Genomic DNA, 22,987 nt, shown 5'->3' on the forward strand with positions numbered 1-22,987 from the left:
TTTTAAGCCACCAAGATTTTGGGAGTTGGAGGGATGACACAGCATTCCTTCAGCAGAAACGTGACTGACACAAGAGATACGAGCGTGAATGTCTGTGGGGTTAAAAAAGGTTAAATGAAATAACTAGAGCGGAATACACAGCGGGAAGAATACTTAGACACAAGGTCAGAGAGAAATTACATTAGACCCTGTGGGGAGTTCGAGTTTGAAATGTCTTTGAAGTGGGATAGGGAGGATTGTAAGGTTTGTGCTTTAAAAGATCCTGCTCACAACTAAAGAATCATTGAACACTACATCAAAAATTAATGTTGTACTCTATGTTGGCTAATTGAACATAATAATAAAATAAAATAAATTTTAAGGGGCGTCTGGGTGGCTCAATGGGTTAAGCCTCTGCCTTTGGCTCAGGTCATGATCTCAGGATCCTGGGATCGAGTCCCGCATCGGGCTCTCTGCTCAGCAGGGAACCTGCTTCCTCCCCCCTCTCTCTCTGCCTGCCTCTTTGCCTACTTGTGATCATTCTCTGTCAAATAAATAAATAAAATACTTTTTAAAAGTAAGTTTAAAAAAATTAAAAACTCATAAAAAGGAGTCTGCTGAATGCTGTGTGGAGAATAGAATTAGAGACATGGGTGGGGAGGGCTACCATTAACAGATGTTTCCAGTAGTGATGGGACCATAGGGGAGCAGTGGAGAGGAAAAGTGTGACTCCATGTGACATATTTGTAGGCTGAACGGGCAAGACTTGATGGTGCGTTGGAGGTGAAGGTGAAGAGACATGGAGGGACATTCCCTAGAGTTTTGGTCCTAGAATAACTGAATAATCCTCTAGAATATTCCCAGCACTACTATTTACTTTAGGGGAGGCAAGAGAAACATAAGACATGGTTCTCATATATTGACACCTTGTAAAATAATACATGAATTTTAAATTAAAATAGTCTTTGACTTAAAACAAAAAAAAAATTAAAAACTAAAGTCTTACAATAAATATTGAGGATTTCCAGGAACATAATACATAGGAAATAGCACTATTCATACAGATAGAATGTTCACAGGTTTGTACCTGTATTCAACCCCCCCCAACACACACACATTTTAACCATAATTTATAGCTGCCTTAAGGAGTATAGATACTCTGAGTTCTGTGCAAGTTGCTGGTGACTCTCTACATTGAATTAGGATGTTGACAAACTAGCAGGAGAGGACAAGTGGAAAGACTTTACACAGAATTTGCTGGTGTATTCACATGACAAGAAGTTAAGCACAGCTTTAAAGTTTTAAGCAAGGCTGGCTGGGAAGAGAACCACTCTAAGGTAAAGAGTGAGCAAGGCCAGTCTGCAGAGAGAGGTAATGTAGGCTTTTAGAAGTGTCATATTCAAGGTGACAGCCGTGCTTTCTGCAGCAATGAGCACTGGTGCCTAGAGAGAAAGGCCTGGAATAATAACAGTAATCACCAGCTAACAGTTTCTGAGCACTTACTTGGTGCTTGGCACTCTCTAAGCATTTTACACATATTATCTCATTTGACCTACATAAGACCCCTTAAAACCAGGTCCCACTTGAGGAAACTGGCTGAGAGAGTCAAACAGCTTCACGAGTGGCAGAGTGGAGCTGATGGAGACAGCCAGTCTGATTCCAGAGTGGACACTGAGCTGTCAGGTCCAGAGGGAGGAGAAGACATAGAGAGCTTTATGAACTGAATACATGCTTGGCCTTTCCTCTTGTTACCCTTAGAGTGGTTTTCATGAATTCTGCTACAGAATATCTGCTTCCAGTTTGCCTTTTTTCTCTATCCTGGCTTTTCAACTGTCAGAGAAGTCTTGTATTCATAGTCTCTCCCTTGATGCTTAGCACAGTGAGAGCCATCTTCATTGGTTCCTTCATTCACTTAGGCAACACATTACTACTGGCCAGCGGTGATGGACCAGGCTCTGTGCTAGCAGAGCGGGAAGATCCAAAGAACAAGGCAAGCTCTCCATCATTGGGAAGACACAATCTGGCAGAAAAGGGAGAGATGCGAGCTTGTCATTGCAGGACAGCTCAATGGCTGCTGTAACACAGAGGAAGTGCTGTGCCCTGCATCACATACTAAGGAAAGCAGGAGATGTTTTGTTCTCTCTGACCAGATACTGGAAGAGTGCATTCATTTCCAAGGAAGGCCAATGTAAAATGACTAAAAACTGGGGGGCCCGGAGCAAGAGAAATTTATTCTCATAGTTGAGGAAGCCAGAAATCTGAAATCAGGGTGTTAGCAGAGGCTCCGGGAACTCTAACAGCAGATCCCTCCCTTCTCCCAGCTTCTGGTGGCTTCCAGAGTCCATTGGCTTGTGACAGCATCAGTCTAATCTTAGCCTCCTTCTTCACATGGTCTCCTTCTCTCCTGCATCTGTCTGTCCTCTAAAAAGACTTCTCATAAGGACATCAGTCATTGGATTTAGGGCCCACCCTAAATCCAGGTAATTTCTTCTGGAGATCCTTGATAATCACATTTGCAAAGACCCTATTTCCAAACAAGGTCACATTCTGAGACTTTAAGGTCCACATTCTGAGAAAAAGGAATGGTATTCCCAGGCAAGAACAACTCTAGCCACAAGTGACAGACTCATGTTGAGCCAAGCTGGATGAAAGGGCAAATTGGGACTCATGTACCTGGAAAGGACAGTAGTATGAAGCAGGGACCCAGTACTGCCAGCTTGTCTCTCCTGCTTTGTTGGTCATTCATCCTGGTTTTTTCCTGTGTCCTTGTGATCCTCTATACCTTTAGGGTGACCTCGCCCCGCCAGGCCGGAGACAGGGCCATGGACACCACACGCTCACCTTCACCTTCGTCTGGATAGAAAGTAGCATGGTGCCCATCTCCAGCCTGAAAGATCCCAGGGCAGAACAGATTGATTTGGCTTTCTCCAGAAAAAGACAGTGTATCATGTAAATCATGAAAACAGAAAAATATATGTCCTCCTTAGATGGCCAAAAAAGAAATGAAAAGGTTGAGACCATGGCCAATCTAGAGAGTCAAAGAGAAAGCATGTGACTTAGAATGGTTGCCTTTCTCTAATAAAACAATATAATATCTTTTAAAGCACTAATAAAAAAAAAGCAAAGAGAACAATTGATTTAATTCATCAGAGGATACAAGACAGTCATCCATCCTGAAGAGAAGGATGGAGTGGAACCTCTCTTTGGACCTAATGATCACTACAAGGATTTCTATTTTAACTTCTTATGTAGGGTGTGAATAATGCAAGAGTTAGAAAAATGTACTGGGCCAAAAACTAATATTTTAGGTCTTGCAACCAAGAGGCAAAAATTGAGGATATATTGTAGGTACTTACATAAACCATGTAAGATATAATAATTTAAAGCAATAAGAAAATAATAAAACAAAATAAATATTAAACTTTCTTAGCTATTGGTTCCTACAAAAACAGGTGGCAATCTGAATTTGTACTTCAAGCCACAGCTTGCCAACCCCTGGGGTCGACCTTCGGATAGCAAACCCTCAAAGCCTCCCATTTAGGTTCAGTCTTGGCTTTCTTTGAACTCATAATCGAATAGCTTTAGAGATAGGATAATAGTAGTCATCTAGTTGATTTTTCCATTTACCATAAGGAAATGGCCTGGGGTCCTAAAGCCACCTGCTCATGCCTTCAGCTCTAGTTTGCAGCAGAACCCAAACAAGAACATGTTTACTCTTGATCCTGGACCTTTTCCTCTATACTGAGGTGCCTCTTCCAGATCCATTCTTCTCAAATCACCAATACCAAACTCAAGTTTAAATACACAGGCATCCCTGACTAATCAAGGCCTGACCATGCAGTTGGTCCCAATTTGAAAATCGATGGAGATGCCATGGCACACTGGAGCGAAGAAACATGACAGCTGTGGAGAGGTTGTCATCCCACTTGAGAAATGCACTTTGTCATATCTCCAAGACATCAAGTGCTACAGCCCAGGCCACCCACCTCCCCAACACCTCTATTAATGGCATCAACAATACTAGGAACAATGACAACAATTAACACATTTTAACATTTACCCTGAGCCAAGCACTTTTGTTCACTTTGATAAGCATTCATTCACTGTTTGAAGATTCCAAGAAAGGAGGTACCATCTTTGCAGGTCCTCTTCTTCTTTTTATTTTTTTTTTCTTGCACACCATCAGAAGATATATATAGCTTGACTGTGTTCCTAATGTACATTACATAACCCAATTCATTTGTCATGATTGAGGCTGGTTTTTAAAGCTTATGATTTATGGCTCTGACATGCCACGATGAATTAAAACAGGGTGGGTGTCCAATATAGCTCACAGGAATGACATTCCACCCATGGAGCACAGAGTCGCAAAGGTGGAAAGCAGCCAGCATGCCATGGAGAACCTTATGTGTGATAGCTTCTTGTGTTCCTTGGCATGAGGCACACTTATATCACAACACAGACACCTCCCCCACCCTCTCCAGGCCATAATTCCCCCTCATTTGTGGTGAATTCTTCCAGCATTTCATCACGATCCCGCACCTGGTAATGGTGACGCTTGCAGTGAGGGACCACCATGAAGCAGAAAGCATTGCTACAGGAACTCTGAAAATGGGACTCCGTTTCCTGCCAGAATTCTACCAAATGATTGAAAAGATGTGAAGAGTGAATACGGCAAAGGCCAGTTTAAGGTATCTAAGTATACTAATGACCATATAATAAGCGTACAAAGTCCTAATATTGAAGACCTAAATCTTCCTCCAGCTTTATTCTTCAGTCAGTCCAAACTACTTTCTAGTCTGTCCGTTCTGTTTTCCTGTCCTTGCCCTTTTCCCCAAACCGGCCTCAGGATCTAGAACTTCCCTTCCCCTATATTGATATCTCAATCAGATATCCAAGCAGATATAACTAAGTTATTAGTTGTTTCCAAACAGATACAACCAAGGACTTCAGCACACTCCATGGAGGACAATGACTCATGTTAGCAGTGTGAAGACACAGAGGCATATCTCCAAAGAACGATATGCCATTTGAAATGTACCTCAGATTAAGGGAAGGGGTGTGTGCTCCCAGCTGAGCATTACTAATCTATCATTGGCTCTCAACTCTGGCTACACAACAGAATAACCTGGAAAGTTTACAAAAGATATGATGCCCAGGCCCAACCCCAGATCAGTTGTCTCAGACTCTCTGGAGGTAGGACCAGGGCACTGTTAAGTTTTAAAAGCTGGAAAGGGGCACCTGGGTGGCTCAGTGGGTTAAGCCTCTGTCTTCAGCTTGGGTCATGATCTCAGGGTCCTGGAATCAAGCCCTGAATCGGGATTTCTGCTCAGAAGGGAGCCTGCTTCCCCCTCTCTCTCTGCCTGCCTCTCTGCCTACTTGTGATCTCTCTCTGTCAAATAAATAAACAAAATCTTTTTAAAATTTTAAAAAAATAAAAGCTGGACAGGTGAGCCTATCAGTTCTGATAATCACTGGCCTAAATTTTAAATTTTACCCTATCTCCCAAGATCTCAATCCCCAGATAGAAGATCAATAAATACTGCTCTGCAATATCTTCTCTGAAACCCTGGGATCAGATGTATTTCAGAATTCAGAATTTTTCTGGAGACCCAGAGTGTGGTGTGTGTGTGCGTGTGTGTGTGTGTGTGTGTGTGTGTGTGTGTGTATTAAAATATGTAACACCCCCTCCCCAGAAAAGTCTGGGGTAGCAGCCCATAATCAAACACATTAATATCTTATAGTGAGACAGACCAATACCCATACAAAATGAGATAAATAGTCCATAACTTAGTTGAGATCAGATTTTGTTCGTAAATGAGCTAAGAAACATTTTTTCCATTTTCAGAGCTTTGAGATTTTGGCATCATGGGTAATAGATGGTCAACCTGAGTTAATCAAGTAGCTCCCTTTTCCCTAAGTACAGACATTAATCACAAAGATGAACAAGTCTGGGATCCTCCCTTGACAACGTTACATTCTAATTGCAGAAATAAGGTAAGATGTACGTAAACAGCCAATTATGGTCAGGTCCACCTTTCTCAAGGGATGCTTAGGACACTGGTTCTCAATCTTGCCTGCACATAAAAGTCCCCTAGGAACTATAAAAATATGGTCATGCCCACCATCCAGAAATAATTAAATCAAAATGTATATATACATATTTTGCCTAAAATACATATTTTATACATATACTTATGTTGGCATAAATAGTAAGCTCAAAAATAATCATAAAGAAGGAAATACAATGAGAAGAAAGCAAGCAGATTGATAGCCTATTGCTGAGTATAAGTAAACGTGATTTTAAAACTTGTGCTTTTTGGGGTTTCAACAATGAAGAAAAGACCCAGGAGACAGGAGGAGGCTATGGAAGGATACAGAGCAGTGGTGAGACATAATTCAAAAGAGAAAATTTGATTTGCTAAACAATAATAATAATAGGAAAAGGGAGAAAATATTTGATGTACTTCTCTTTCAACCAGTGCCTCTTGGTTAGTCTGGGGAAGAGGAAGAGCCACTGAAGAGACTGAAAGAAGCGTCTCACCTAATTCTGTGTCACCCTCCCTTTGCCAGCCCCCAGCCCAAAGCCGGTTGAAGACAACTTCTCCAAATCTTCTGCTCTAATGTGGCAATTTGTTATATACTCTCTTGTGGCATTGTATTTGTTACAATGTATTTGTTACATACTGAGTATATATATATTTGTTATATACTGAGTATTTGTTATATACTCTCTTGTGACCTTGCCTGAAACCTGATTCCAATTTTTTGAACTGCAACTTAAGTGTCCTGTTATGAGTTAGGTCTTTACTTATGTGTACCTATCTTCCTAACTAGATCATAAACTGGAAAAGAGTTCTCCCACAATACTACCCATGCTTTACGTAATATAGATGTTCACTAATGTAATTTTATTTTGCCCCCAAACCATGGACTTCCACTGAGGCTGACCGAATTGGAAGCAATATAAATCCAAGAAAGTGAGAAAAATAAGAATGACTGCTTTTTCCTGGCCTAAACTTAGGAACGTTCACCCTGGACCTCACAAAGTGGACTGGGAAATGCAAGACTCGAAGTTGAACAGTAGTACTATACATCACTAAGTGAGAGGAGCAGGAGGACGGATGCATGAGAGTTTGGAAGGCTCATTATGAACCCAGATGACCTCCGGTGTTCTGTGGTTACAAAAGTCACTGAATAAAAAATGGAGGAGAAATTTTAACTAAGTTACTAACAGAAAATCTTCGTTAGACTACCTGCTAACCCAAAGAGAGTCATCACTGTCAGCTCGGCAAACAAAACTGAGAAATTATAAGCATAGCTTGATGTCAATAAAAGGACATTTGAAGAGAGGCGATTGAGCCGCCATTGTTTTTTCTAAACTATATGGAAGCACCTGGCACAGTGAGATACATGTTATGTGTATGCTCTGTGATGTTTCGTCATGCACACAGAAAGAACTCTAGCATGGCACATTAGTAAGGGCGGATGTCACTGGAGAAGGGTCCAAGGTGGGTCGAGGAGGACTGCCTCAGTGAGGCTTCAGAGTAACAGATTTACTAGAAAAAATATATATATATAAAATATATATTCATCATATAAATATAAATGCTACACCACACACACACACACATACACACACGTACACACACACGCACAACACAGATTTGTTCTGAGACGTTAACTTGGCAGTCAGAATGGAAGATGGATGTCAGTTGGGAAAGCGCAGGAGCAGGCTGGAATCCTGGACTGACCACACCCCTTTGCACCTGATCTTTGTGCAAAGGTGTCCTATGGAAACCAGAGCCCTTTGCCACAAGTTTAAATACACATACTAGCCTGGGAAGCCATCTGAGGATGTGGAAGACTATGGGACAACTCAAGCCCACCTATTGTCCCCACTAATGGGTCCTAGGATCAGCCCCGGCATTGTGAGCTACAAGATGGCTGATGTTTTCTTCAGTCCTCCGTGTCCATGCAAGACTCTGCCTTGTGCCCCCTGAACAGACACATAAAGGAAAGCAAATTCTGGGAAATGTAGTGCCTCTAGACAGGTTGACACATTACAAAGCCCTCAAGAGGACTTCAATTTACATTGTTCACGAGGTTTTTTTTGGAAAAAGATATATTTTATTAAAACTGATTTTTTAAAATCCTTAAAGAAATCAATTCTGAACCATTAAACTATGGCATATGGACAAGAAATCGATAATTTATTTCTAAGACTGTCATGACACTGACAATATTCAAGCCAATGATTTAGAGAAACAATCAAAAATAGAAAAGATACGTAAGCTGAATATTTGAAAACATTCAAAGGATCAACAGAATTTCCTCAACCAAATGTTGGTATGATAATGGCACACCCTTTATAATTTTCTATTTTCCTATGTACAGGAAGGTAGAGTTTTGTGCACCTTCCACAGAGGCAAAAGTTCTAAAAATTTAATGCCTGACATAACATCTCTTTTCCCTTAATTCACCACAAAGACTTTTGTCTCCAGCAAACTGTTTATCCCTTTTGCATATGATGTCTTTCCAACTAATTTAGTCCTTTTAAGTCATGAACTCCCAAAAGTAAATAAAAACAAAAAATAGCACTCATTAAAAGGAAGAGACCATATGTCTCCATCAAAAGTCATTTTTTTATAAAAATCAGCCTTTTTGTGGAACTTGAAATAAACTATTAACACTTCTGGAAGGCCTCCCTAAGTGACCTTGATAATGTGGTATTATTGTTATTTTTATGCCATCCAAGTGAATGTGAAGACTGCATTGAGGTGGGGCAGTAGGACCACAGCTCCAATAATCAGAGGCTGTAGTAACCTTAGCAATCTGAGGTATCTGATACATTTGTATGGCACTGGCTTATTGTCAGGAAGCACTTTGACAATCAAGTTTTCCAAGCCACAGTATTCTAACACAACACTTGCGTTGACAAGTGTTGATCTGTGCCATAGTTGTGAAACGTTGACTTAATCCTTTATGTTTAAGCCCACCCACACTGTAGCCAACAGCCAGTGAAGTCAGGCCATAGGCCCTCATTTAGGGATGCTCTCGGCAGCAGTGTGCTAAGTCTTTCCAGGCATTACACAGCAAACCAAGGAGGGAATTATTCTCTCTGTTTTAGTAATGAAGAGAAGGGTTGAGTAACTTGCCTGAAACCTGATTCCAAAACACATGGCTACTACTGTAGTATCCTACCTTCTTCCAACTCTGTTCATGGTTACAACCCAGCACCTCCCTTACTTAAGTAATAACAGCCCATATTTATGGAGAACCACCTATACAGATGTGTGTCTAAATGACTTGTGTCTTTTTAAAAATTTTTAAAGGATTTTATTTATTTATTTTGACATAGAAAGAGAGCGCACAAAGAAGGGAAGTGGTAGGCAGAGGGAGAGGGGGAAGCAGGCTCCCCGCTGAGCAAGGAGCCCGATGCAGACCTCGATCCCAGGAGCGTGGGATCATGACCTGAGCCAAAGGCATACAGTTAACAGACTGAGCCACGCAAATGCCCCAGATTTATGGCTTTATAATCATTTAATCCTCACTGTTGTCCTACAAGATAGAGACTACTATTATCAGCATTACATACAAAAAGAAAACAAGCCTCAATGAGGTTCCTTTAGTGGGAAAAAGAGAAAGAATTAGAACCTTACAGTGAGAAGAAGAGAAAGAATTTAAGTCCTGGGGTTGGTTCAAATTCCAATACCGCCATCTTCCACATCTTTATTTCAAGTTAAAATATTACACCCCAAGCCTGTGCACTTATCCAACTAGCATCAAACTATTTTATTTCTACCTTGCTCTCATTACATTGAATTGCCTTACACTTTTGGCTCTCTCCAATTTGGTGGACTTCATTTGAACTTTTTAAAAAGATTTTGTTTATTTATTTGTGACAGAGAGAGCGAGCAGGGAGAGGAGCAAAAGGGGGAGGGGAAGGAGAAGGAGAGAGTCTCAAACAGATGCCTCCCTGAGTGCACTGCCCAACATGGGGCTCCATTCCAGGACCCTGAGATCATGACTTGAGCCAAAAAGCCAAAACCAAGAGTTGGACATTTAACTGACTGAGCCACAAAGGCACCCCAACCTTTGACCTTATTGAATTTGGTTTTTCTTACTTCACCCATCACACTCTAAAAATTTTGGCTGATGGCCCCCAGCTGTAAAGACACCACTGATGACCTCGTACAATATATTCTACTCTCGCACCCCAAGACCCCAAGCCTGGATATGATCCTTGCTACTTCACAAGGGGTTAAGGACAGAAGCCAGATCCAGACTTCTCTCTGTACCCCTCCCTCAGGCATCCACATGTGCTTAGTTAGCATCTTAAGCACCCCTGGGAAATGCCACCAAGGCCAGTTTCCCATAATCAGTGCTTGCTAGTTAATTTCCTCCCGTCCTCGGTCAGACAGACTCATGCTGGTTTGCAGAGTCATGCTTCCCAATAAGAGAAAGCAGCAATACTAAGGTGAACCACTGATTTACTGGGCACCTTAGTGCTGAAGTAAAGTTTCCTATCAAACACTTAAAACTGTTAATGTACTGACCGAACACCAAAAGGAGTTTGTAAAATAGAATGTAGATAGGATTAAAAGGATGGCAAAAATGGTCAAAGATATTCTTTATTTTGAAACCTTAAGAAATGAGTAAAATTAGTTCATATGCATTTTTTATAACAGAACAAAAGCCCAATAAAATATATCGAATCATCTATAGATATATTAAACTTATATCAACAATTTAACATGTTAAATATAATAAATATGTTAAGTAATACTGATGTTCTTAACAAAAAATGTATATATAAAACTAAAACATTAGTTTAATAGTTTTGTTATTTTTTGGAAATAATGGTATTTTGTGACAGTTACATGTTATTTAATTTTAGAAGTGCTATTACCCTGTCTGAGTATGTATCAGACCCAGCCTTAACCCAATTTTGTTTTCACAAGAACATCCTATGGAAATCAAAATACGGTAGCAAAGATAAGTTCATCAAACTGAGGCTTCTTGATGTTCAGTTGGTCTTGCATTTGACCATTGGAAAAAAAATCTTTATTTCCTCTTGTAAAGCACATTTCTCATTTTTTTTTAAGAAAGCAGAGGTATATGTACAATGGAATATTACTCAGCCATAAAAAAGAATGAAATCTTGCCATTTGCAACAGCATGATGGAGCTAGAGAGTATTATGCTGAGTAAAATAAGCCAGACAAAGATATCGTATGATTTCACACATATGTGGAACCTAAGAAACAAACAAACAAAGAAAAAAACAGACTTAAAATTTTTAAAGATTTTATTTATTTATTTATTTGAGAGAGAAAGAGAGAGGTAGTGAGAGAGAACACAAGCAGGAAGGAGAGGGAGAAGCAGGTTCCCCACGAGCAGGGAGCCAATGCAGGGCTCAATCCCAGGACCCTGAGAACATGACCTGAGCTGAAGGCAGACACTTAACTGGCTGAGCCACACAGACATCCCCAAAACAGACTCTTAAAAATACAGAGGTGTGTGGGTGGATGAGTGAAACAGGGAAAGGTGATTGAGACACCTCAATCACCTTAAAATAAATAAGTCACGGAGATGAAAAGCAGAGCATAAAGAATATGGTCAATGACATTTTAATTACGTATCGTGACAGATAGAGACTACACTTAAGATGGTGAGCACTGAGTAATGTATAGAATTGTTGAATCACTATGTTGCACAACCAAAACTAATGTAATATTGTTTGTCAACTATATTTCAATAATAAATGTATTTATAAAATATTTTTAAAAGAAAGCAGAGGCTCTAATTGTTTACTTTCTCTTTGAAAGATTTTGCTTGTGTGTTTATATCAGTTTGAATGTTCTTTGTTTAAAGCTTCTCTCACAGATACACACAAAAAAATTACATTTGTGTAGTATGAGTATTTAACAAAATTAAACATGATAATATTACAAATGTGTTGTAATTTTATCGCATCAGACAACACAGGCAAAAAATCATAAATTCATGGTCTGTGGTATCATTAAGATTTATTTGTAAGCTCTTAGCTTGTATCAGTGTGCAGGCCAGCCTCAGGGGTTCCTACCTGTAGCTTCTTAGGACTTTGACCTATTTTTTTCCTAAGCATATTATCTCAAAATAATGAGAATGGCCAGATATATATTTTATTTATATCTAACATAAACATTGTAAATACATTTCAGAAAAAACACATTTCTAGAACCACTTCCTCCCCCTGAGCAGAGCAATTCATAATATCTCAGAAAGCAACAGATACCTTAACTAGTAAGAACAGTCTGGGAAATTCTAGGTTAGAATATTATCCCTCAATGGTAATCTAATGTACATTTAAATTTCTGGGGCAGTGCCTTAACCCAAAGACCTGAAAGATTTCTGGTCAGAATGCTAGCAACCAAAGCAGATCAGGGACTACTTAGCTTTTGGTGTTAATCCAAACCAAACAGCTTCTATCCTTGGGGCTCAGCTGCCAGGGGTCTGAATCGAGGCCATGAATGTAGTTGTGGCCAGTTGGTAGAGAGGAAGGATTCTGAGCTTCAGGCGGAGAGTCTAGATTTCAAAGTACTGCCAACTTCCACAAGTACATTCCCTCTTCGCTCCGGATCTTCTGTAGATCATGAGTAACGACACCAACGTGTAACAATAACACTGTGTAGATTTTCAATAAATACATGGAGTTCTTCCTGTATACCAGACTCTGTTCTAGGTCATAAAGATACAGCTGAGAAGAAGATAGAGAGTCTCCAGGAGCTTACAACCTAGTGAAGAGAACAAAGACAATTAACAAGGAAACAAATAAATTAGAAAGGTAAGTGCAGTTCGTGCTAAGTACTAGGAAAACAATAAAAACTATGGGGAGCCTGGGTGGCTCAGTGGGTTAAAGCCTCTGCCTTTGGCTCGGGTCATGGTCCCAGGGTCTTGGGATTGGGCCCCACGTCAGGATCTCTGCTCAGCAGAGAGCCTGCTTCCCACCCCCCCCCCCCCCCCCCGCCTGCCTCTCTGCCTGCTTGTGATCTCTGTCAAATAAATAAATTAGAAAAAAAAAAAAGAAAATAATAAAAACCAGATAGTGGACTAGGGCTATGCTATCAATTACAGTAACCACGAGCCGCATGTGGCTATCTAAGTTGAAACTGATTAAAATTAAATAAAACTAAAAATGCAGTTCCTCAGTTGCAGGGGCCACCATGCACGTCCTCCATAGCCACATGTGACTACCGTGTAGGACGGCTCAGATACAGGACTTCTCCATCATCACAGGCAGTTCCATTGGTGGCCTTGTTAACTAAGGTAATAAGAACTTAGGGTAAGGGACTGCTTTAGATGGTATTTATATGCATAACAAGCTGTGCAATGAGAAAAACAAATGCTAGTAGGGACTCAATGAATTCGATCGATTATATTAACATAACTTCTGAGTCTATGTATTTTTTTCTCACTTTATTCCTCGATTTCTAAAGTCTGGGAATAGACCCACTTAAAGGTATTTTACTTTTTACTTCTAAATTGTGGTCTTCTAATATCTGAAATTCTAGGTTGACAATTTAGGCTCAACACACTTAAGTGAACAATCATTTTTTTTTTCCCTGCATGGTTTTCTTGATAAGAAGAAGGAGGAGGAGGAGGAGGAAACAAGTTCCCCCCGAATTTTGATGAATTATAAACCACAGAAGTAGCCAAGTACTTCCGGGTGAAAGGATAATTGGAACTTAAATTTCTTAAAGGTTAAAACTTTATTTCAAGTCAGGACACATGAAATTTCAAGATCTAACTTTGAGAAGCAAATTCTTCTGTCCTTGATTTTCTGTAACTCTGGCACTGATATACTCCATCCACATCTTAAAGATCTTTATGACAACAGAACTCGACTTTGTGTTCCATTTCCAAAAGGCTATGTGTAAAGTGAATATTTAAGCATTGAATCGTATCTCCCAGTGAATGCTATTTTGAGAATGTTTTACTTAGATAAAAGAAAATAGCACCAATGCATAAAACAGCCAATGAGTATTTATTGAATTCCTAAAACATGACCAACACAAGAGGCAGAACTACTCAATAACTAAAAATTGTGTCTTGTTCTTCACCACCACATTCCCCGACTCTAAAAATTTTTTTTTATAAACATATATTTTTATCCCCGGGGGTACAGGTCTGTGAATCACCAGGTTTACACACTTCACAGCACTCACCAAAGCACATACCCTCCCCAATGTCCATAATCCCACCCCCTTCTCCCAAACCCCCTCCCCCCAGCAACCCTCAGTTTGTTTTGTGAGATTAAGAGTCTTTGACTATACACTCAACCATAGTCTGCTGTGCACATTCATTTTGAAAGTCTCATAAGATAATAGCAAGATGAAAGATTAAGTCAATTCATCTTTGCACATCTATTTAAGAATCACACACAAGTTAATGTTCACTGGTAGATTTCATTTCTATTTCTCTGAAAATGACTAAGCAGCAACATTGGATCTGCCCCAACGAGGAATTCAGCAAAATTTATGCGATGAAAGACCCAAAAGAAGGTATATTTCCAGCTAGAGCTGGAGGATAAATTGCATTTCTGTTATTCCTGTTTGTCAATCTAAGGGCAATGGTGTTAATACTGGTAAGTGTGAAAATCATAAACTACTCCTGTAATAGCCATCAAAGTGTTGTTGACTAAATGGCTAAATGGAAAAAGAGGTTAACCATCTCATTAGGAGAAATGAGAAGTGTTGATTGAGCCAGCAGGGAGCTCTGAAAATGATTTTCCTTTTCTTGGACTTGCCACCTGGTACCCTCAGGGTAGAACAAAAGTGACATGTTAACCATGTACGTGGAAATCGTGTCCAAACTTATTAAGCAAGCAAGTGTGAAATGTACAACCCCACAAGAGGAAGACCTAGCTAGGTTTGGTTAGCTACACAGCTGCTCCCCAGACCCAAAGGCAGCTGCTCCAAGCTCCATTTAAGAAAAACCATGAGACCCCTTTAACCTTCCCTGTATGGGCTAAGAAAGCAAATCAATCTATTTATACCTGTTCAGAGAATAAAGAAAAATCTCAAAGCTCAGTCTGAAAAACACTTTAAGAAATGGACTGTGTCCAATTATAAAACAGAACTCTGGTTACTGCACAAACAGCCCAATAATTTAAATTGCGTCTTCTCCCACACCCCCACCAACCACCCTTGGAAGCAAAGTATAAACCTCAGAACAAATTAATGAGTCTTCAGGGTCATGCAAGAAATAACATGTTTTTGTCTCAGCTCAGACCTATTAGCAAATGAAGTGGCAGCCGCGTGCTCGAGCTTCCTGGATTATTCCAGATCCCAGGCACAGCGAAGTAATTGTTCATGACCTTTTGCACTAATATTCTATAGGAATATGTTTACTTACCAAATTTTCAGGGAGAGATATCTTCAAGGACTATTACTTTGGAAGAAGTTGGCACTAATTCCTCCCTTGTATGTAACCATATATGAAATATCTATGAGGAGTTTTTTTCTTTCTGCCTCCAAAAATATTCCGTGTTCATGCTTTTGGAAGGAAAAAATACACAGAAAACTAAAACCAGGATTATCGAGTTTTACTTGTTTTTTTAATTGGTTTTGTTCACTTCATAATATATCATAAACATTTTCCCATGTCAGGAAATCTTCCACTAAAGTATGAATAATCGAATACTCTAATTTTAACAATCCTTATTTTTGAACTTTTGGGTTGGTTCCAAAATTACTATTATAAATTACACTTCAAGGACCATGCTTCTACATAAATCTGTCTGCATATGTTTCTTTGAGATACATTTTTAAAAGTGATAGCGCTCGGTCAAAATACTTAGAGTATTTTTAAAGATCTTGATAAGTGTGGTCAGATTCAGATAGCCACTCTAATTTATGTACAACAGAAAATGAAAATTAATAATCTTGCGGAATATTTATGGGCAAGAGCTGAACAGGACATGGCCACGCCCTTGCTTTGATAGAATTCTTCCCTGCGAGGGCCATTGGTTGATCTTTCATGACCACCAGATGTCACTGTAAAACTAGACCTTGAAGGAGAAAAGGGGAATCCAGTCTTTGTCTCAGAAACACTTGGCTACCCTACGTTTTCCTCGGGCTGCTAGGAAGATTGAGCTTTATCAAATAAACAAGCAAACAAACAAATGAATACTGTCCCTTAGATCAAGCACAAGGACATCAGAGGACCACGTGCCTTTCAGTGACCCTCAGGTTAGGGGCTGATAATCTCTTTTGCTTTATATTTTCAGAAGTGGACCTTGGTTTCCCGAGGAGCAGGCAACACATGTGCTTGTTCACTAGCTCACAATGAGACAGAGTCTCCTGGGGTCAAACGAAATGTTTAATGCGATGCCTTCAAGTTTTTCTATCTAGTAGCTAAATAAGGAGTGTAACTCAGCAGGGAAGATGAGGCCGCCACTAGGAGATGCCTCTCCAGACTGACTTTGGACGGTCTTTGGGGATTCTTCTGACTTTAGTGAATGTCTCCATGCTTCCTTTTCCTGTTTCTGAGGAAAGGATGCCTCGCACCCTAATGGGTTTGGAATTTCCAAAGACGAGGTAGAGTTGTTTTCAAGATGCTTGGTACCTGCAGAAAGCTTTGCTAGAAGTAACACAGTGATGCCAGTACTGACACCAGCCAAATGCAGCTGGAGATTCTAGCTAATGTACTGGTGTGGCTACCTGAGCAAGAGACACAGGAAAAGGAAAAAAAAAAAAAAAAAACATACAGGTGCCTCACACAGTGCCAGAATTACGAAACATTAAATGAGTCTTTAATCTTAAATATACTAAGGAAATTAAAAAGATTTAGTATTGATACTGGTGTTTTTCTCACAAAAATATGAAAAATGTAAGAATAAGGATAGTGACATCTGTTGATAAATAAACGCTTCATGCAAACAAAAGGAGGTGTTAAAAAAAAAAATAACAGGGATAAAAGGAAGACCTGAATTTATTCAGCTAATTAAATGGTACAAACTAGGATGTGTAAAGACTTTTCAGATGACAAGCTGGGTAATGGAGGCAGGCAAAAGAGGTAAATGAATCTTCTCTTAGCCAATATTCATAGAAATGCAGTGAGTGTCCTGTTACAGGAAGCTTCCACCTCACTAACCAGAGCACACGTGGAGCGTTTTGCTCAGTCAGAGGAGAGATGACAAACCAGACTCCACCTAGGGGGGAGAGAACAGAATCACTGAGTCCCAAAACCTTGCCCTTTCCACAAGGAAAAAAAGTTCCCCCAAAGAGATGAGGGTAACAATGTGATAGTTCTTTTCAAGTATTAAATGATGGTCCTATAAAAAAGGCCATGCAATATATCCCACCGCTCATGTGTCCAGGGTCAGCACCCATGAGGGGAAGTCATAGGGTGGGGGGAGCGGGGCAGAGACAGATTTGGAAACAAAGTCAGGGCTACTAGAAGTTGGGGAAAGACATGGAGTAGATTCTTCCCCACTCATCTCAGAAGGAGCCACCCTGCCAATGCCTTGCTCTTGGACTCCTAGGCTCCAGAACTGTGAGAGAATAAATTTCTTTCAAGACACTCAATTTGTGGTACTTTATTATGGCAGCCCTAGAAAATCAATATAAAGCATCTAAAATCCCTGTACCTCTAAATTACTGTTACGTGACAAAAATAAGCACCTGTTTCTTTCAACTAAATCACTGGTTGAATTTTCTATTTCTTATAGTGGAAGGAAATCTCAGCTAAGTGATCCAGAAAGGGAAGAAAACTAAGTCATTAAGGAGGGCTGGAGATGGGTGACAACTGGGGTAAGATGGTTGGGTCATGAATTTCAAAGATGCCAAAGACCTCATTTTTTAAATAAAAGTTTTATATTTTATGTGACATCTTTTCAGTTGAATATGAATTAAAGACCTGCTTGCACACCAAAGCCAGGTCCTTTGGGTAGTTCAGTCAAAGAGGTAAGACCTCCAGCTGGCTCAAAGAGAACCATCTGCTCCCTGACTCAGGTTTTAGAATTCTGTAGCCTTGAGCTCATCAATACTTTCTTCAATACCCTGAGGTGTCAGATCTTCATGGTAGTTGCTATTTCTTTGAGCCATGGGTGCAGTTACATAGTCCCTAAACACTCTACCACTGTAAGAGTGAAAAGTTCATTAGGTATAATACCCCTAACTTTTTTCCTAGCTTTTTCTGAATGGCTTTCTATTTGGATGATGTCAGAGCTTTGAAGCATTCAAGGTATAGCAGGAGAACTGAATTTATACTTTCTAACTGGATTTCCATTATACATTGTACAAAAAGTTGTTACTTCATGTACTCTCACCAGAGGTACTTGGAGAACTTCCACCTTATCCGTGGCAGAGGTAGGCACCCATCCACTCTATCTTTGGACTAAATCCAGATCTGGAAGCACAGCTGCTGCTTTGTGCCCATCTGGATAGTTTGGAAGGTTTTTTGGTTTTTGTTGTTGTTGTTTTTCTGTTTTGCTTTGTTTTACAATTCCTTCTATCCTCTCGGGTATTTTTGGAGTGAAATCAAATGGATCCTTAAGTCACCAATGATGAGGATTTGGAGAAGTAATATGGAAAGAACAAGGCCACAAAGAAAAATCAGGAGTAAGCAGACTTGAATGACACCAAAGTTGGTGATGAAATCTGAGAATAGGAGATTCCAGAAAGGGAAGGATTTCGCTTGAAGGATGCCATAATAGTCTAGAAGGATAATGAGAGTCTGATAATTGATAGAATTCCAACACCATCTCCAAATTTGGTGATAGATGAATGATGGGAAATCAAGTTCATTCAGCTCAAGAAAGCTCACGTGAAATAGTGACTTTGAACTTGGGTGATGGATCACCGTAAATTGTTATCACATGAATTATTCAAATAGTTAATGCCCAGTAAGATTTAGGAGCCTAAATTATCAGAGTAAGTGAATCTCAGGTGTGGAAGGGATTTTATATGTATTTAGTTCAAACTCACATCATAGTAAGGGTGCTTGTCCTCGAGTTTTCATCTCCAGTGGAAGGCATGACCCCAGCCTTAGAGTTTCCTTGGTTATGTGACTAAATGTGAGAGAATAGAGTGAGGGGGAGAATGGTTGATGATGCATTGTTCTGAACATGTTGATTCAGCAGATTATTTTTAAACACACACAATTTAAATTCACATCTTTTCCTTCAGATTCCAGTACAAAGGGGGCCTTTTTCCAAAGAAAAAGCTCTTGTGACTATAAACATTCACTGACAAACTGGATACAGAATGTATTGGGAAATAGGGTAGAATATCACAGTTTGCCGGCACGCCACAATTTGCAAGGGACAGTAAAAAATATTTGTTTCTAATACATCATTTCACTCTTTAATTTTTCTTGAAATACTACCGTAGTCCTTCAGAAGGAAACGGATGAAAAAGTTATACTTCCAAAGTGAATATATATTCTTCTCCCTGGCCTATCAGAAGTCCACCGTACCTGAGCGGTAACAGGATGAATGTTCTCTTTGCACTAGCGACGGCTATTGACTTATAACTAAATCTGACTAAACAAAGTACATTACTATTTCCCCTTTCTCCATCTTCTAGTAGAAGCAAGAAAAACAAAAACAAAAACAAACAATCAACAACAACAACAACAACAACAAAAAAAACAGGGGTGTCTAGGTGGCTCAGTCAGTTAAGCTTTTGGCTCTTAGTTTTGGCTCAGGTTGTGATCGCAGGGTGGTGAGATGGAGACCTCCTTGGGCTCCGGCTCAGCCCCGAATCTGCTTGTTCCTCTTCCTCCCCTCTTATTCCTCCCCCTGCTCACTTGTGCTTACTTACTCTCTCTCTCTCTCTCACCTCTCCCCCTCTCTGCTACTCAAATAAATAAATAAATAAAATCTTTAAAAAAAAAAGGCAACAAAAACATAAAAACAAAATGATCTGAAAAGTGCTCACTGCGGCAGCAGAAGCCTCTCTGGATTTGGCAATTTGTCCCCCTGACATTTACTGCCTGATGCACACTAGCTTGCTAGATTTTACAGAGCTAGGCTAAGTGTGACAGACCTCTCAGAAGATGAGTTGGAGAGCTTCTAAGCTTTCCAACTAGGTATTCATTTGAATTAGGGTTTTTCTGAAGAATGAAAAATAAGGTACTGATTAAGTACATGGAAACGATGTGGTGAGAAAACCCACCTGAGGCTACAAATGCCTCACTTCTGATTGAACAGGACATGTGTAGCAGGAAGGACTCCGAGAAATAACTCCGTCTGAGCCACCCTCCTTGACTCTTCTTGAAGTATCAAGGGTTAATGTGATAAGACAAACAGCTCTGTTCATAGATAGTACTCAGTCTCTGCAAAACGTACCTATTATGTTTTTAGGATCAAAAATAATTAGAAGAGAAATGGGACTCAAGTCCAAATACAGTAAGAACGAACGGGTGTTAGAGCCAAGGAGCAGGGCGAGGGGGGAAAATCACTAAGAGGACACGTCAAGGATGGCGGATGCCTACTGAACTGACCAACAGGATTCTTGCAAAAGGAGGTCAAGGATGTATACATCAAAGTGGGGGAATAAGGAGCTTGACCAGATGTCACGGGTGGGCGTGACTCAGCAGGATTCTTTGTGAACACTGAGCTGGGCAGGACCAAGGGAGAGGTGAGGTTGGAAAGACGGTTCAGAGGAGCCTGACCAAAGCTGGTCAAGAAGAGACTTTGCCAGTGTCCACTGAGGCACAGTTCATCCTGCTAGTCTTGGGCCTCAGTCGTGGCCCTCCTAGCATCTGCTGCTGAGGCCCTCAGCCCATGGCATCCTCTGCTTCTCAGCCCATTCACTCTTTCTAAGCCCCTTCTGAAGTCTTTCTGCATGCTTCCCGGGACTCAGAAACTAATCTGCGTTTCTACCTGACATTGGGGTGTTCAGAACTCTGGGAGTGCCTTCAATGTCATCCACATAGACATCCCCCATGAACCATTGTTACTCTAACCTGGAAAACTTTGGGAGCTTCTCTTCAAGACTACCATTCTCTTTGGCTATTTTTTGAAAAGCCAAGAGTTGTCCCTTTCATTCAAAACCCCCCACTATTTACCAAGGGTTTCCACGAGTGTGGACGAATAAGGAAGGAAAGAATTGTTCCAAACCTGCCAAACTTAACCTCAGATTTGAAGAGAAGAACTAGAAAAGCCCATAATGTAATTGGAATTGAGAAATGAAAAAAAAAAATGAGAAAATAAGAACAATTATTTCTCCCTTTATTGAATTATTTTCAATTAGAAAATTACCATCTAGGATTAACAGACATCCCAAATATAAAGGATAGTTCTGAATTAAATTCTACTGATACAGTTTTTTAAATGTATGGAGTGATGTTCCTTGATCCTAAACCATGAAGTAATTTTCTCCACCCAATATTCTGTGTGTATAATTTCAGGGTATCACTGTCCATAAGAAAAGGCAGAAATCTAAAGTAGAAAGAGTACTTGTTAAGATGTCAGGAGGTCTGGGATCTGTTTTAGTTTTGTCACTAACAAGCTGGGCAAATTATTGTACATCTCTCAACCTCGGTAACCACATCTGCCAAATGATAGAGATCTGAATATGTAAGCTTCTTTTTTGTTGTGATACTTGATGACTCTGTTACTGGAAGCTGGGCTCCCAGCTGGAGGCCAAGAACATGTGCACATGTCTGTGCATGTTCAGCTGGTGATCGTGGCAGCCAGCCCGCTGGCCATGGCAGGAGGACCCAGATGCCTCTTGGAAGAACTCATTGCGAAGGAAGACAAAGCTAGGCTCCAGAAGCCTGACTGACAGCAAAGCCTCAGTTGACAGAACAGTGGTTATTTTGAAACAGTGTTTATCATTCTTGTCCATGTCTAAGTTCAGTGAAGGACTAACTCATTGATTAATAATAAATTAAGAAAAACTGAAAGACACAGTTCACATAAAAAAAAAAAAAAAGCTAAAAAGTATGGAGTCAAAACATACTGTTTAGTGATCTTCTAACAAATTGTCACCAAAGGAAAGTGGGCATTTTCAACATGCCAGACACAAAGCAGAATCACGGCCCCTAGAAGCCCCCAATGTTGTTGCACTGGTCCTTGGGGAGGGCACAGCTGTGCGCAGAGAGGGCGGGACACCCACAGAACAACAGGTGCACCACATGGGACATCCGGCGATGCCCAGGAACTGGTCCCCAGCACGTGGTGGTTCCTGGCGTGACCACTGTAATTCCAGAGGATTCCCTTTCACCTCTGAAAGACTTTGCAGAGGTCAGAGGGCCCGAGGGAGAACAAACCTAGGGCATAAATACTGCTTTCAACTGCACAACGTGCATGTGCCCATCTTCCAGTGACAGAATCAAATTTTTCTTCAGGAAACCACCCCCACTTTCCTCTCAGGCTTAGTAGTTTGGATGCAAATGATCCTTTTCCCAGCTCCAGGGGGGTGGGCATGAGTCCCAGAAAAGGCTAATTGATAGACTGTCCTTTCGGCTGTGGCGATTATATTATGGACTGGCACGTAACCAAAGTGGGGCCATGAAATGAGAGTACAGGACTTCTACAGAATTTTTTGAAAAGAGACATTCTGGGATTATAAATGAGGAGGAAAACGGAAGCCTGGCCCTGCCAGAGATTGAGACGTGGCAAAAAGACTCTCCCGTGAAAGAAAGAAACACAAAGGAAACGGAGGCAAGAGTCGTGAAGAATCATGTGAAACTTGGAGACAAGGCAAAGCGTCAGGTAACATGTCCTTCCAGGGTTGAAGGCCTCCCAAAGACGGATCTCGGGAACAGAATTTGGTTAGAGTCACTCTTGTTGACTGATTAAAGATCCAGAAGTAGTGAGTCCCATGTTAACCCATAGATATTTGTCTGGTAGAGATGCAAATAATGTTTGTCCAGTGGAACGGATCATCCTAAACATTTCAGTTTGTTGCCATGCTGTACATTAGCCAGCTGATGTGTTCCCCCGGGAATCTTATTTTAGGATGCCTCTACTGAGTTGCCTATAAATGCCTAGCTTCTCAAGTGATGTTTGG

General features: G+C 40.4%; 1 pseudogene; it reads right to left on the bottom strand.

The window, feature by feature from the left end:
- Positions 1 to 17,870: 17,870 nt before the first annotated feature.
- On the bottom strand, positions 17,871 to 18,408 carry LOC132016026 (NADH dehydrogenase [ubiquinone] flavoprotein 2, mitochondrial-like; annotated as a pseudogene).
- Positions 18,409 to 22,987: the final 4,579 nt, after the last annotated feature.

Source organism: Mustela nigripes, chromosome 1, assembly GCF_022355385.1.
Source record: "Mustela nigripes isolate SB6536 chromosome 1, MUSNIG.SB6536, whole genome shotgun sequence".
Lineage (NCBI taxonomy): Eukaryota > Metazoa > Chordata > Mammalia > Carnivora > Mustelidae > Mustela > Mustela nigripes.